We start from the raw sequence: 11,982 nt of genomic DNA on the forward strand, positions 1-11,982 counted from the left end.
GTAGTTCTAAGCCTACTGGACACAATTTTAGTTGCACAAATGCTGACCTCAGGACGAATCTCAGTATCGGATTCAGGATCAACTAAGTTTACTGGACTTGAAGATGTTTCCGGTTCAGTTGTCTTGTACAGGAAAGCAGGCCCCGTCAGCCATGTGCTGTTCATTAAGTTTTCAGCCAAGATTGATCTTGAACCATGATCAGCAGGGTTGTGGTTAGTGGGGACATACTTCCATTGCTTTGGACACGTGGATCTTCTTATACGCTGTACTCGGTTGCTCACATACACATAAAATCTTCTTGAATCATTGTGAATGTATCCAAGAACAACCTTACTATCTGAGTAGAAGGTGATGGCATCAAATTTGACATCTATCTCGTCTATAACAGTTTCTGCGATTTCAACAGCAAGCACTGCTGCACACAGCTCAAGTCTTGGAATTGTAATTTCAGGACGTGGAGCTACTGTAGCTTGGCTTTTCCACAAATAAACCCAATATTTATTTTTCCATTTGCATCAATTGCCCTTAAATAAGCAACAGCGGTAATAGCAATGGTAGAAGCGTCGCTGAATACACACATTTCCTTTCTCTGTGCATTGTTGAGAGTACTGGGGGTGTACGTCCTCTGGATTTTCAATTTTTTCAGTTCTTCAAATGATTCTCTCCATGTTTTCCATTCATTGAACATCTGTGCTGACAAAGGAGCATCCCAGTCACATTCCTCTGTGGTTAACTCTCTAAGCAAAGACCTCCCTTTAATGATTACAGGGGCTGCAAATCCAAATGGATCAAATAGGCTGTTTATTGTCGATAAGACTCCACGCCTTGTGTATGGTTTCTCCTCATTTGAAACCTGAAAGGTAAAACAGTCAGTTGAAATGTTCCAGCTGACTCCTAAACTTCTCTGCATATGTGAAAAGTCTGTACCAAGGTCTAAGTCCTTCAAGTTCTTTGCTAAGTCACTTAGAGGAAATGCTTTCATCACTTCTACTTTGTTTGATGCTATTTTATGTAGGCGCAGATTTGAAGCTGCAAGCATTGCTTTAGCATTTTTTAAAAGTGTGATTGCTTCTTGTTCCGTGGAAAGAGACACCAAAGCATCATCAACATAAAAGTTCCTCTGAATAAACTGTCTTGTCTCTGAGCCATATTCTTTCTCTCCTTCTAGGGCAGCATTTTTGAGTCCGTACATGGCTACAGCTGGAGATGGACTGTTGCCAAAGACATGTACTCGCATTCTGAATTCTGTGACTTCATTTTCTAGATTGTTGTTTTCATACCAAAGAAAACGCAGGAAGTTACGGTGATCTTCTCTGACAACAAAGCAATGAAACATTTGCTGGATATCAGCTGTTATGGCAACCTGTTCTTTTCTGAAGCGCAGTAACACCCCAAGTAAGCTGTTGTTCATGTTGGGCCCAGTAAGTAGAATGCTGTTCAAAGACACTCCTTGACAGTGTTGGGAGTAATGCGTTACAAAAGTAATGTATTACAGTAATGTATTACATTTTCCAGTAACGCAGTAGTGTAAGGCATTACTTATACATTTTCAGTAATATTTTACTCGGTACATGTTCAGTAACGCGTGCGTTACAACAAACTTTTCGCCCGCAAGACATTACCAAATAAAAAATACCGCAAGTAAGTTCTATTTTCTGTTCGTGGTTAGTGAATATATGCGCGTGTTGTCATCAATATCCCTCTGGCTATTGGAACTTTTTACTTTGAACGCGGAATGATTTCAGCCTCTGAGCTCGAGGTCCGAGGCTATTGGCTCAGCCCGGTTCACAGTAAGGTCAAGCCCTGACGTGCAGCGGAAGAGCGGCAAAATAGATGAGCAGAAGACAGTACATTCGCGAGATGGACGTATGTGCATATGGCGTTATTTCACTGACAACAGTCGTAAGAACAGTTTTACAAGAGCGCATTCATGTAATTCTCTGTTCGTGGACAACTCGACCGCAATTTTTTTTTTCGCAGTCGCATGCACTCAAAACACGGCTGCTCACGTGCGAATGATCTCTGGCTCCGTCAGATGATGCAGACTCACATTTTGTGCCTCATGTTTCCTCTTCTTTTCGTGCTTTTGCTCTCCAGAGATCCTCCTGTTCAATTGGTTATCCCAAGAATGTTGATATGGTTTATATATTGCTACAGTATTTATTAGCAATACACGAAACACTAAAAGGTTATGATAAATTCTATAATAAATACTTGTGTTTTTGAGTGTTAGATATACTGCCTATGTTTTAGGCTAGTATTATTTACAATTTGTTAATGAATGCTTCAGCATACTGTAGTATTAAGAATAGTGAACTGATAAAATGAAATACAAAGTGTAGTTTTACTACAGTAAAGTGTGGTGAATTGTAGTATAGTATACCCTATATTGTAAAAAAAAAAAAAAAACTACAGCACTGGGTAATTTGTTTATATTAAGCTTGTGTTACCATAGCAACTAGTATTAGGGATTGATAGTGAGATTTATTTGAGGAGTGAATAGTTTAGTAGGCTATAATACCTCATCAAGTTTTCCCCTATTTTTATCGGTTACATTTCTGCTTGCATTCATTATATTTTTGTTTAAATGTTGTTTTATTTGATTAGTATGGTGCACCTTTTGGATGTTTAATAAATGTTTTTTAAAAATGTATTCTTTGCATTCAACTTCTTTTCTATGTGTCTTAAGTGTTTGAAATTGGAAATATTTCATCATATAACAAACAACAAAAAAGGTTATAGTGGATTAGAATAAAAATTTTATATGTAAGTCTATTTTAGTATTTTGGTTATTGTTTATAAATAGTGTACAAATATAAATTATATCAAAAAGCATGAAAGGAAGAGGGAACACAAGACACAAATTGTGAGTCTGCATATAATCTCACTGAGCGAGTAGTGTACTGTGAGCGCACAAGAAATTGTGCGTGAGCAGTGCATATTTGAGAGAGCATGAGAAAATTTGCACGTGAGCAGCGTATATTTGAGAGCTCACAAGCAGTTTTGTGGAAATCGGTGCACGAGCATTATATTGAGAAAGCTATGTTCATCATGCTCACTTTGTGCATGACAGTTTTGTGTTGTGAACCTGAATTTAAAGTGAATAGAATAATGGCAAGATTAAGAAAAAAATGCATCTCGTCATGGCATTGGAGTTTACATATAGGCCTGTTGTGTCGAATATGAAAATAGCCAAGCTATTCACAAATATTGCCAGATAATCAATTTACCTTTACCATACTTTCAACAGACTTTGATCATTTGTGATTCTGGCTCCTATCCTTTCTTGCATTGTCTTGAGCCTTCACGTTGCCAAATATATACTATATTGTTAGTAGCCTGGATAAGTCACCGTCATTCTGCTACATCATATCGCTTTCTACTGGATGTAAAATGCTCTGCAGTACATTTAGTCATTTTAGAATGTTAAGTTCTAATTCTGTAGTTATTTTGGTGAAAGTAACTAAAAAGTAATATAAGAGTAATGTAACATATTACAATTTTGAGACAGTAATATTGTAAGGTAAGGGATTACTTTTAAATCACAGTAATAAGTAATCTGTAATGTATTACAGTTTGGAAGTAACTTGCACAACACTGCTCCTTGATATTGTGCACTAGAATCAAAGACAACCCTTATTTGATCTGGCTTTTGTGGATGATATACCCCAAAGGTTGGGAGATACCAGCACTCATCATCTTTGGAAAGAGGTGGAGCAGGTTCTGCATGTCCGTTTTCAAATATTTTGGCCATGAACTCTAGAAAGTGTTCCTTCATTACTGGTCGTTTTTTCAATGTTTGTGTAAGAGAATGCAGACGGTTACTCGCCTGCTGTCTGTTATTTGGAAGCCTTTGGCGAGGGCTGCGAAAGGGAAGTGGAGCAACCCAGCTGTTTGTTTCGTCTTGGTAGACCTCGCTTTGCATCATCTCCAGAAATGCAATGTCTTCCATAGATGGAGCAAGTTTGTTGTCATCCTTTGTTGATTCAAATATGTCTGCTATTTTGCCTTTTGTGTGTGTTGTTGGAAGTATTTGTTCCAAAGGTGCGGATATAGACGTTTCATAGTCATTGTAATGGCTAAATTTCTCTTTGATTTGGATATTGTTAACTCATGGTCTCATTTGGCTGTGGCGTCCATTCATAAAAATGTTTGTCTTGAAAGTATTAACTTCAACTGGTTTGTGGGCACCATTCAAACAAACATCTCCTACTATTACCCATCCTAAAGCTAACTTCTGTGCAAAAGGAGTATGTGGAGGACCATTGTGCTGTTCCAATACTTTGTGAACCTCAATGATATCTCTCCCAAAAAGAAGAAGAATCTCTGCCTCAGGATCAAGTAGAGGTATGTTACAAGCTATGGATTTCAGATGAGCATGGTTACAAGCAGCATCAGGAGTAGGAATCTCAGCTCTGTTGTCAGGTAGCTCATTGCACTCGATTAGTGTGGGAAGTTCGAAATGAATACTTTTATCAATTGGTTCTACAATGAATCCTCTTGCTCTGCGGCCTAAGATTTCTGATGTACCTGCACATGTTTTCATTGTGTACGGAGATGTTTTTTCACTATTCTGCCCTCACTCTGGTGTCTCTCTTCCCAAAGTTAGACAGACAGATAAACTCTTTCCAACACGTGAGATTGTGGGAGAATGCTGCTTTATTCCATGCCACATTGAGTATGTTGAAACAGAGTGAAACTATGTAAAAAGATGTACATAAAATGAGCTATAGTTATCTATGTACATATCTGAGATAGAATATAAATACAAACAGATAATAAACTTACAAACAATGCTTCTACAGATGATCACAGGATGAGAGGATTGTAAGTGACTTCTTGTAAGGTGTTCTTTTTTAAATGAGGCAAATAACTGATTCTAACTGTCAGAATGTGTCTGTGGCAACAACAATTTAAAAGAAGCTAAATGACTAGGCATTAATTTATGGATTCTAAATACTAATATTTAGTAGATGATCCAGCACAATTATTATTATTATTATTCTGTCTGTCTGTCTGTTTGTCTGCCATCTATCTATCTATCTATCTATCTATCTATCTATCTATCTATCTATCTATCTATCTATCTATCTATCTATCTATCTATCTATCTATCTATCTATCTATCTATCTATCTATCTATCTATCTATCTATCTATCTTAAGAAACGTGAAGAAAGACTTGTCATAAATTTGGAGCTACAGTCTTTTTTCCACTGTTGTTTGTTGTTGTCATGGACACCTGCAGCCCCTGACGACCGCATAGGCTCCGCGCAGGCGCATAATCAGCTCAGTGAAGGATTGTGGGATAGAAAGCTATCGCCACGGCAACAGCAGAGTTTAGCCAGCGGAAATCTGCAGCTAGCTGAACGGCAACGGCGATCAATAACAAAATAAACCATCTCACACCCGAAATACCGCTTTGGTTTGATGCCATGAACGAATCAGTAGCCAAAAAGACCCAGGAGACTCTGGGGAAAGTGATCAAAAAGCCTCCCCTGACAGAGAAACTGCTCAGCAAACCACCGTTTCGATACCTGCACGACATTTTCAGCGAGGTGAGTTATTAAAACTGTATCAATACGACACGACTGCTGTTTCTGTACGCGTATTATCAACTTATTCACCTCTAAACGGTTTGAATCCAGTTTATACGTCTCACTGTGCTAGCAAGCTAATGTAGCCTGCGCATAGTCTTCAAAATATGCCAGATATAACGTTATCATAATAATTGAGGTAAAGTTGGTTTTATATTCACACATTCGGACGTTCTCCTTAATAATATAATTTCAGAAAAGGTATTCCTTACTAAAACAGTGAACTCATATGACTATCAAAGAACAACATAATTCACAGTCACATAAACAGTGCTAATGCTGTTTTGAAGTCATATTTACATGTGGTTTCAGTACCATGCTAAACAATATGAGCATGTCACAGGTTCTCCCTGAACGAATGTGACAATATAAAACCAACTTTACCTCACTATAATAATACACCCGTATGGACGTGTACTGTCAATGTCTGTTATTAATAACGTTATTATTAGCTTCAATATTTGAACGCTGAGAGCTTTGCGCTTGTTTCAGGGTTTGGGTGATGTTGGTGTTTTGATGGTGGCGAGCAAACATAGTGCGTTCCGATAAATAAAGAACTTGAAACAATGTTAGCAATGTCATCTTTGTTTTAAATACATTTTAGGTTGGCTTTCTTTTCATTCAGAGCTCTTGTTAGGGTGTTTATCTGGTTACTAGGCATTGCTCTGTCCACATGGTTATGCAAACAAAACCCAGGGGTTTGCTCTTTAGCGTCCACAACATGGTAACTGTAGATGCTGATATATGACACACTTCTCAATCTCATAGCATGTGCCATGTTGTGATTTAAACAGTGGTGGAAAGAGTACTGAAAAAATGATACTCGAGTAAAAGTGCCATTACTTACACAAAAAATGTAGTGTAAGTTGAGTAAAAGTATCTAAGGATGGGAATCGTTAAGGTTTTAACGATATTACTACTTTTATCAATACCACTTATCGGTTTGGTACTTTAACGGTTCTCTTATCGGTACTTTTTGTAATGTATGTAAAATAAAACGAAACCAATAATTGTGAAACTAATAATTTTTTTCCCTGTAAAAGAATGTACAATGGTTTGAAAGAAAATGACTCTCAGTTTTTAACCATTCTTCTGGAGAAAGATCAACATGTTTGCCTTTTCTGGCTGAAGTTGGGGCTTTTCTTGGTTTATTGTGCTCCCTACAGTTGAAAATAACCTCTTTAAGTTGCAGTGAAATGAGAAAATGTTTATGATTTTGCATTACTGCATTCATATAAATAAGTTGATAGTATTTTGTGAGTTCATTGTTGCAATGTAAAAATAAGCAGTTTTTATTTTTTATTTTTTATAAATTCTTAATAAGCATGGTTTATTATTAGACTATTCACAGGCTATATTTGTATGTACAGGTGAAGCAAAAGCATTTTTAATGTTTAAGATTTATTTAGGCTACTGCAGAAAAAAATACTGTTTTCATTGTAACCGAATGTGTGTTTATTAATATTATACTAATTTAAATACAGTTGAAGTCAGAATTATTAGCCCCCTGAATTATTAGACCTGTTTATTTTTATTCGACACCTTTCTAAACATAATAGTTTTATTAACTCATTTCTAATAACTGATTTATTTTATCTTTTCCATGATGACAGTAAATATTATTTGACTAGGTATTTTTCAAGTCACTTCTCTACAGCTTAAAGTGACTTTAAATGGCTTAATTAGGTTAACTAGGCAGGTTAGGGTAATTAGGCAAGTTATTGTATATTGATGGTTTGTTCTGTAGACAGTCGAAAAAAGTTAGCTTAAAGGGGCTAATAATATTGACCTTCAAATGGTGCTTAAAAATAAAAACTGCTTTTATTCTAGCCAAAATAAAACAAATAAGACTTTCTCCAGAAGAAAAAATATTATCAGACATACTGTGAAATTATTTGGGAAATATATAAAAAAAAATTCAAATGGGGGCTAATAATCCTGACTTCAACTGTAACTATGTAGTTATAATTATAACTATTAATATTATACTTATTTAGGTGATTGACTGCTGGCATAACGATGTGGATGATGTAACATTACCATAGTAAAAAACTTTTAATTTGTCTTTCTGCAGTTAATGCACTTTTTAAAGATACTTTCACTTAGCCAGATTGGTTACGTTTCCGCTTATACAAGAAAACAACTTGTTGCGTTTGTTACAACGGACGTTGTCGCTGTCCACTTGGGAAATACAACCCGTTTGGTTCGGGTTTTATACTTGACATGCTTGCCGGAAACACAAACATTTCTCATGTGAGATTGCCTACTGTGGAGACGAATATCAAATATCGCAAATTAGAAAAGGTTGGTCAGTTAAATTATGCTACTGTAAGTAATGTTTATTTAGAAATAATTCTCCAGTACCGATAGCAGAACCGTTAACGTCAGAGCTTATCGATACTTCGGTCTTTTATAATGTAGCACAGATACCGATAAAGTACAGAGTTTCGGTACCCATCCCTAAAAGTATCTGTTGTAAATAATACACAAAGGTTGAGTAAAAAGTAGTTCTTTTAAATGTACTCATGAGTAGTGACTATTATGCTATGAAAGGCTAATGCTTTTATATGCAATTTGTGCTGGTGTGTGTAAATGTAACATTCTGTAGTAAGGCAAGGCAAGGCAAGTTTATTTATATAGCACATTTCATACACAGTGGCAATTCAAAGTGCTTTACATAAACAGGAATAAATGAAACAAGTATAAGAGAAATAAAAACAAATAATAGAAATGGTAAAAATAAAATAAAAGCTGATAAAATGTGTTATAAAAGAATTAAAAAGAAGAGAAAAACATAGTAGTTCGATCTTTCGGACGTAGCACAGTGCTCATTCAGTAAAGGCACAGCTAAACAGATGTGTTTTCAGTCTTGATTTGAATATGCCTAATGTTGGAGCACATCTGATCATTTCTGGAAGCTGATTCCAGCAGCGAGGGGCGTAGTAGCTGAAAGCCGATTAACCCTGCTTTGACTGAACTCTTGGAATTTCTACTCTATTTGATCCTAAAGATCTGAGTGATCTGTTAGGTTTGTATTCAGTGAGCATATCTATAATGTATTGAGGTCCTAGGCCATTTAGTGATTTATAGACCAGTAATAATACTCTAAACTCTATTCTGAATGTAACTGTGAGCCAGTGTAAAGACCTGAGGACAGGTGTGATGTGCTCTGATTTCCTGGTTCTGGTCAGAATTCTGGCCGCAGCGTTCTGGATGAGCTGCAACTGTCTGACTGTCTTTTTGGGAAGGCCAGTGAGGAGGCCATTACAGTAATCCACCCTGCTGCTGATAAAAGCATGAACAAGTTTCTCTAAGTCTTCACTGGAAACAAAGCATCTAATTCTTGCAATGTTTTTGAGATGATAGTATGCTGATTTACTAACTGCTTTGATATGACTATTAAAACTCAGATCTGACTCCAGAGTCACACCAAGATTCTTGACCTTATTTTTTGTTGTTTGACCCTTAGAGCCAAGGTACGCATTCACCTTGAGAACCTCATCTCTGTTCCCAAACGCAATCACTTCAGTTTTCTCTTTGTTTAACTGAAGAAAGTTTTGGCACATCCAATTGTTAATTTCATCAATGCATTGGCAGAGGGTGTCAATGGGGCTGTAGTCATTAGGCAGTAAGGCTAGGTAGATCTGAGTGTCATCAGCATAGCTGTGGTAGGAGATTTGTTTTTTTCTCATTATTTGGCTCAGAGGGAGCATATAAAGGTTGAACAGGAGTGGTGCCAGAATCGAGCCTTGTGGGACTCCACATGTCATGGGTGTCCACCTCGACCTATGGTCACCTACTGACATAGTAACCTCTTCCTTCAAGGTAAGATCTGAACCATTTGAGGACCGTCCCAGACAGCCCAACCCAGTTTTCCAGCCTATCCAGAAGTATGCTGTGATCGACAGTGTCAAATGCGGCACTGAGATCGAGCAGTACCAGCACTGTTAGTTTGCCTGAATCTGTATTTAGGCGGATGTCATTGATTATCTTTATAAGGGCACTCTCTGTACTGTGATGTGGTCTGAAACCAGATTGAAAATTGTCCAAACACCCCTTGAAGTTTAAGAACTTGTTAACCTGGTTAAAAACAATAACAATAGAGCAATATATTGAAGAGCAATAGAGCAATATATTTAAAGATCTGTTTATTTTCCAGAACAACTGACCACAGAGTAATGGGATCAGAAAAAATATCAATCTGTAAGCATGTTTTAAACTTTAAATGAGGGAAATAAGCATGCGTTATGGATGTGACTAAAAAAGTATGCAAGTTTGCAGTCTACAACATACTTTGTAGAAATTCTGTGAATTAAACTGCACAATCCAGAAGAAATAATGCTAATCAAAAGGATAAGAGTCGGCTCACTATAGAACAAACTGATTTAATTTTATTTAATATTTTTGCATTTATGAGGAAAAACTGTTGTTATAGATGTGACACCTCTCCGTTATGGATGACAGATGTGAAATTGCCACTTGTGTAACTTTGGTAAATCAAATATGATAGTTTAAAAACATTGACAGACATTTTTGAGTATTTCTAAAGTACTGTAAAATACTTGTTTACAAAAAACAAAACGCAGAAATGGTTTCTGTATTTTGGTGAAAAGTAAATTTTTTCCATGGCAAGGTTGACATTTGCATGGAATTGCTCAGTAAATTTAGTTATTGTTTAAGATTTGTTGATTTTCAGACTGTCTAAACCAGGGGTGCCCAAAGTTTTTCATATGAAGGATTAAAAACCAAACATCATTAATAGCCGGTGGCCGAAGATAAATATACCAAACTATTTTATAATAAATTTGCCATGGGTTATTTTCTAATTCCTTTCATAATATTAAAAAATAAATTGAAAACATTTCTTTGAATCGTATTTACTAATGCAGTATAACTTTTTTAAATTATAATATTGCGATAAACATAAACAATCCCATTTATAACACAATGGAATTTAATGCTGAATGCTGAAGTCAAGCAGAAGCTGCATTTGCCTTGATTCGCTCACCTCTGCATTATCCTCCATTATCCTTCGCTGTCTCTGCATTATCCTCTTTGCGTCGTATGTTCATTTAAAACTAAATCTGATTAATTTACACTATTTAAATTAAAACATGTAATTTCAGAGAGCTTTTTTTGTAGCCTAATAAAACAAACAAATAAAAGGTTACATTAAATTTGAAATTATAATCTCTAAACCAATCTCAGATAGGATGGCAGGCCAAATTAAAGGTGACCATGGGCACCAGTCTTTATATCATTGCGTGTAAAGATTTTGGCCATCTCCTTCGACACTTTTAATGCTTTTAAACAGTTTGCTACATTTATAAAGTGCCCATATTTTGAGGTTGTTCAGTATGATGCGATTTACTTTCTATGTGTGATTTGATTGGACAGGAATTGCAGGACGTAACAATAAAGTAGTGCCTACAGGTTGAAGGAAAATAGTGGAGTAAAATTACTGATACTGCATTAAAATTGTACTTAAGTGAAAATTGTACTTAAGTAATTTGAATATTTGTTATTTGTTACTTTACACCACTGGATTAAAGCATTGAGTTTGTAATGAACAGTGTTAAATATATTGATGGCACGTTAATGATAGAGGTAGAATACGTTTTGTGTTCACACATTCAGACTTTCTCCTTAATTATATAATTTCAGAAAATATTCTTTGCAAATTCTAAATAGTGAAATCATATTAGCAGCCAATGACTATCAAAGTACAACCACAGTCAGTTAAATAGTGCTAATGTTGTTTTGAAGGTATACTCGCATGCGATTGCAGACCGAATTTTTACTCTATCTAAGAGTTTTTAATCTCTCGGTAAGTCAACTCAGAGTTCAAGTTTAAAGTTGGTTGAACCTCCTTACTGAAACAGGGCCCCTGGTCAACTATAATCCAGAGTCAACATTGCATATCTTGCAATGTGACGTGCGGATGAACACATTGCTATATCAATGCTGAAATTATGTATTTTGCTGTTAGTATACTGCAAAAAATATCTGTTTGGTGTTAATCAACTGTTAATTTCCTGTATTTGTCATTTTTGGGAAATTTATGCTTCGCATCATGAGCACTTGATCTCTGGCCAGATAAACTTTTGATGTTGAAAAATTCAACAAAGTGACCTTTGTTGACACTCTTTTGTAGTTTAAAATTATATATTGTGTTGTGTGTTATGTTGTACAAAACAGAATTTGTATTTAGATTTGTGGTGTCCCGTTATCGGCGTTAACGAGAGACTCGCACGATAAAAAAAAAAATATTGCCGTTAATCTATTCTCAAAGTTGGGTTGGGAGCTGGGTCTATTCTACGCAAGCTACAGTATGATAACTGCAGTATGGCAGTTTCACTTTAACTCATGAACATTCATGCCCCCCC

Source organism: Danio aesculapii, unplaced genomic scaffold (genome assembly GCF_903798145.1).
Source record: "Danio aesculapii unplaced genomic scaffold, fDanAes4.1, whole genome shotgun sequence".
Lineage (NCBI taxonomy): Eukaryota > Metazoa > Chordata > Actinopteri > Cypriniformes > Danionidae > Danio > Danio aesculapii.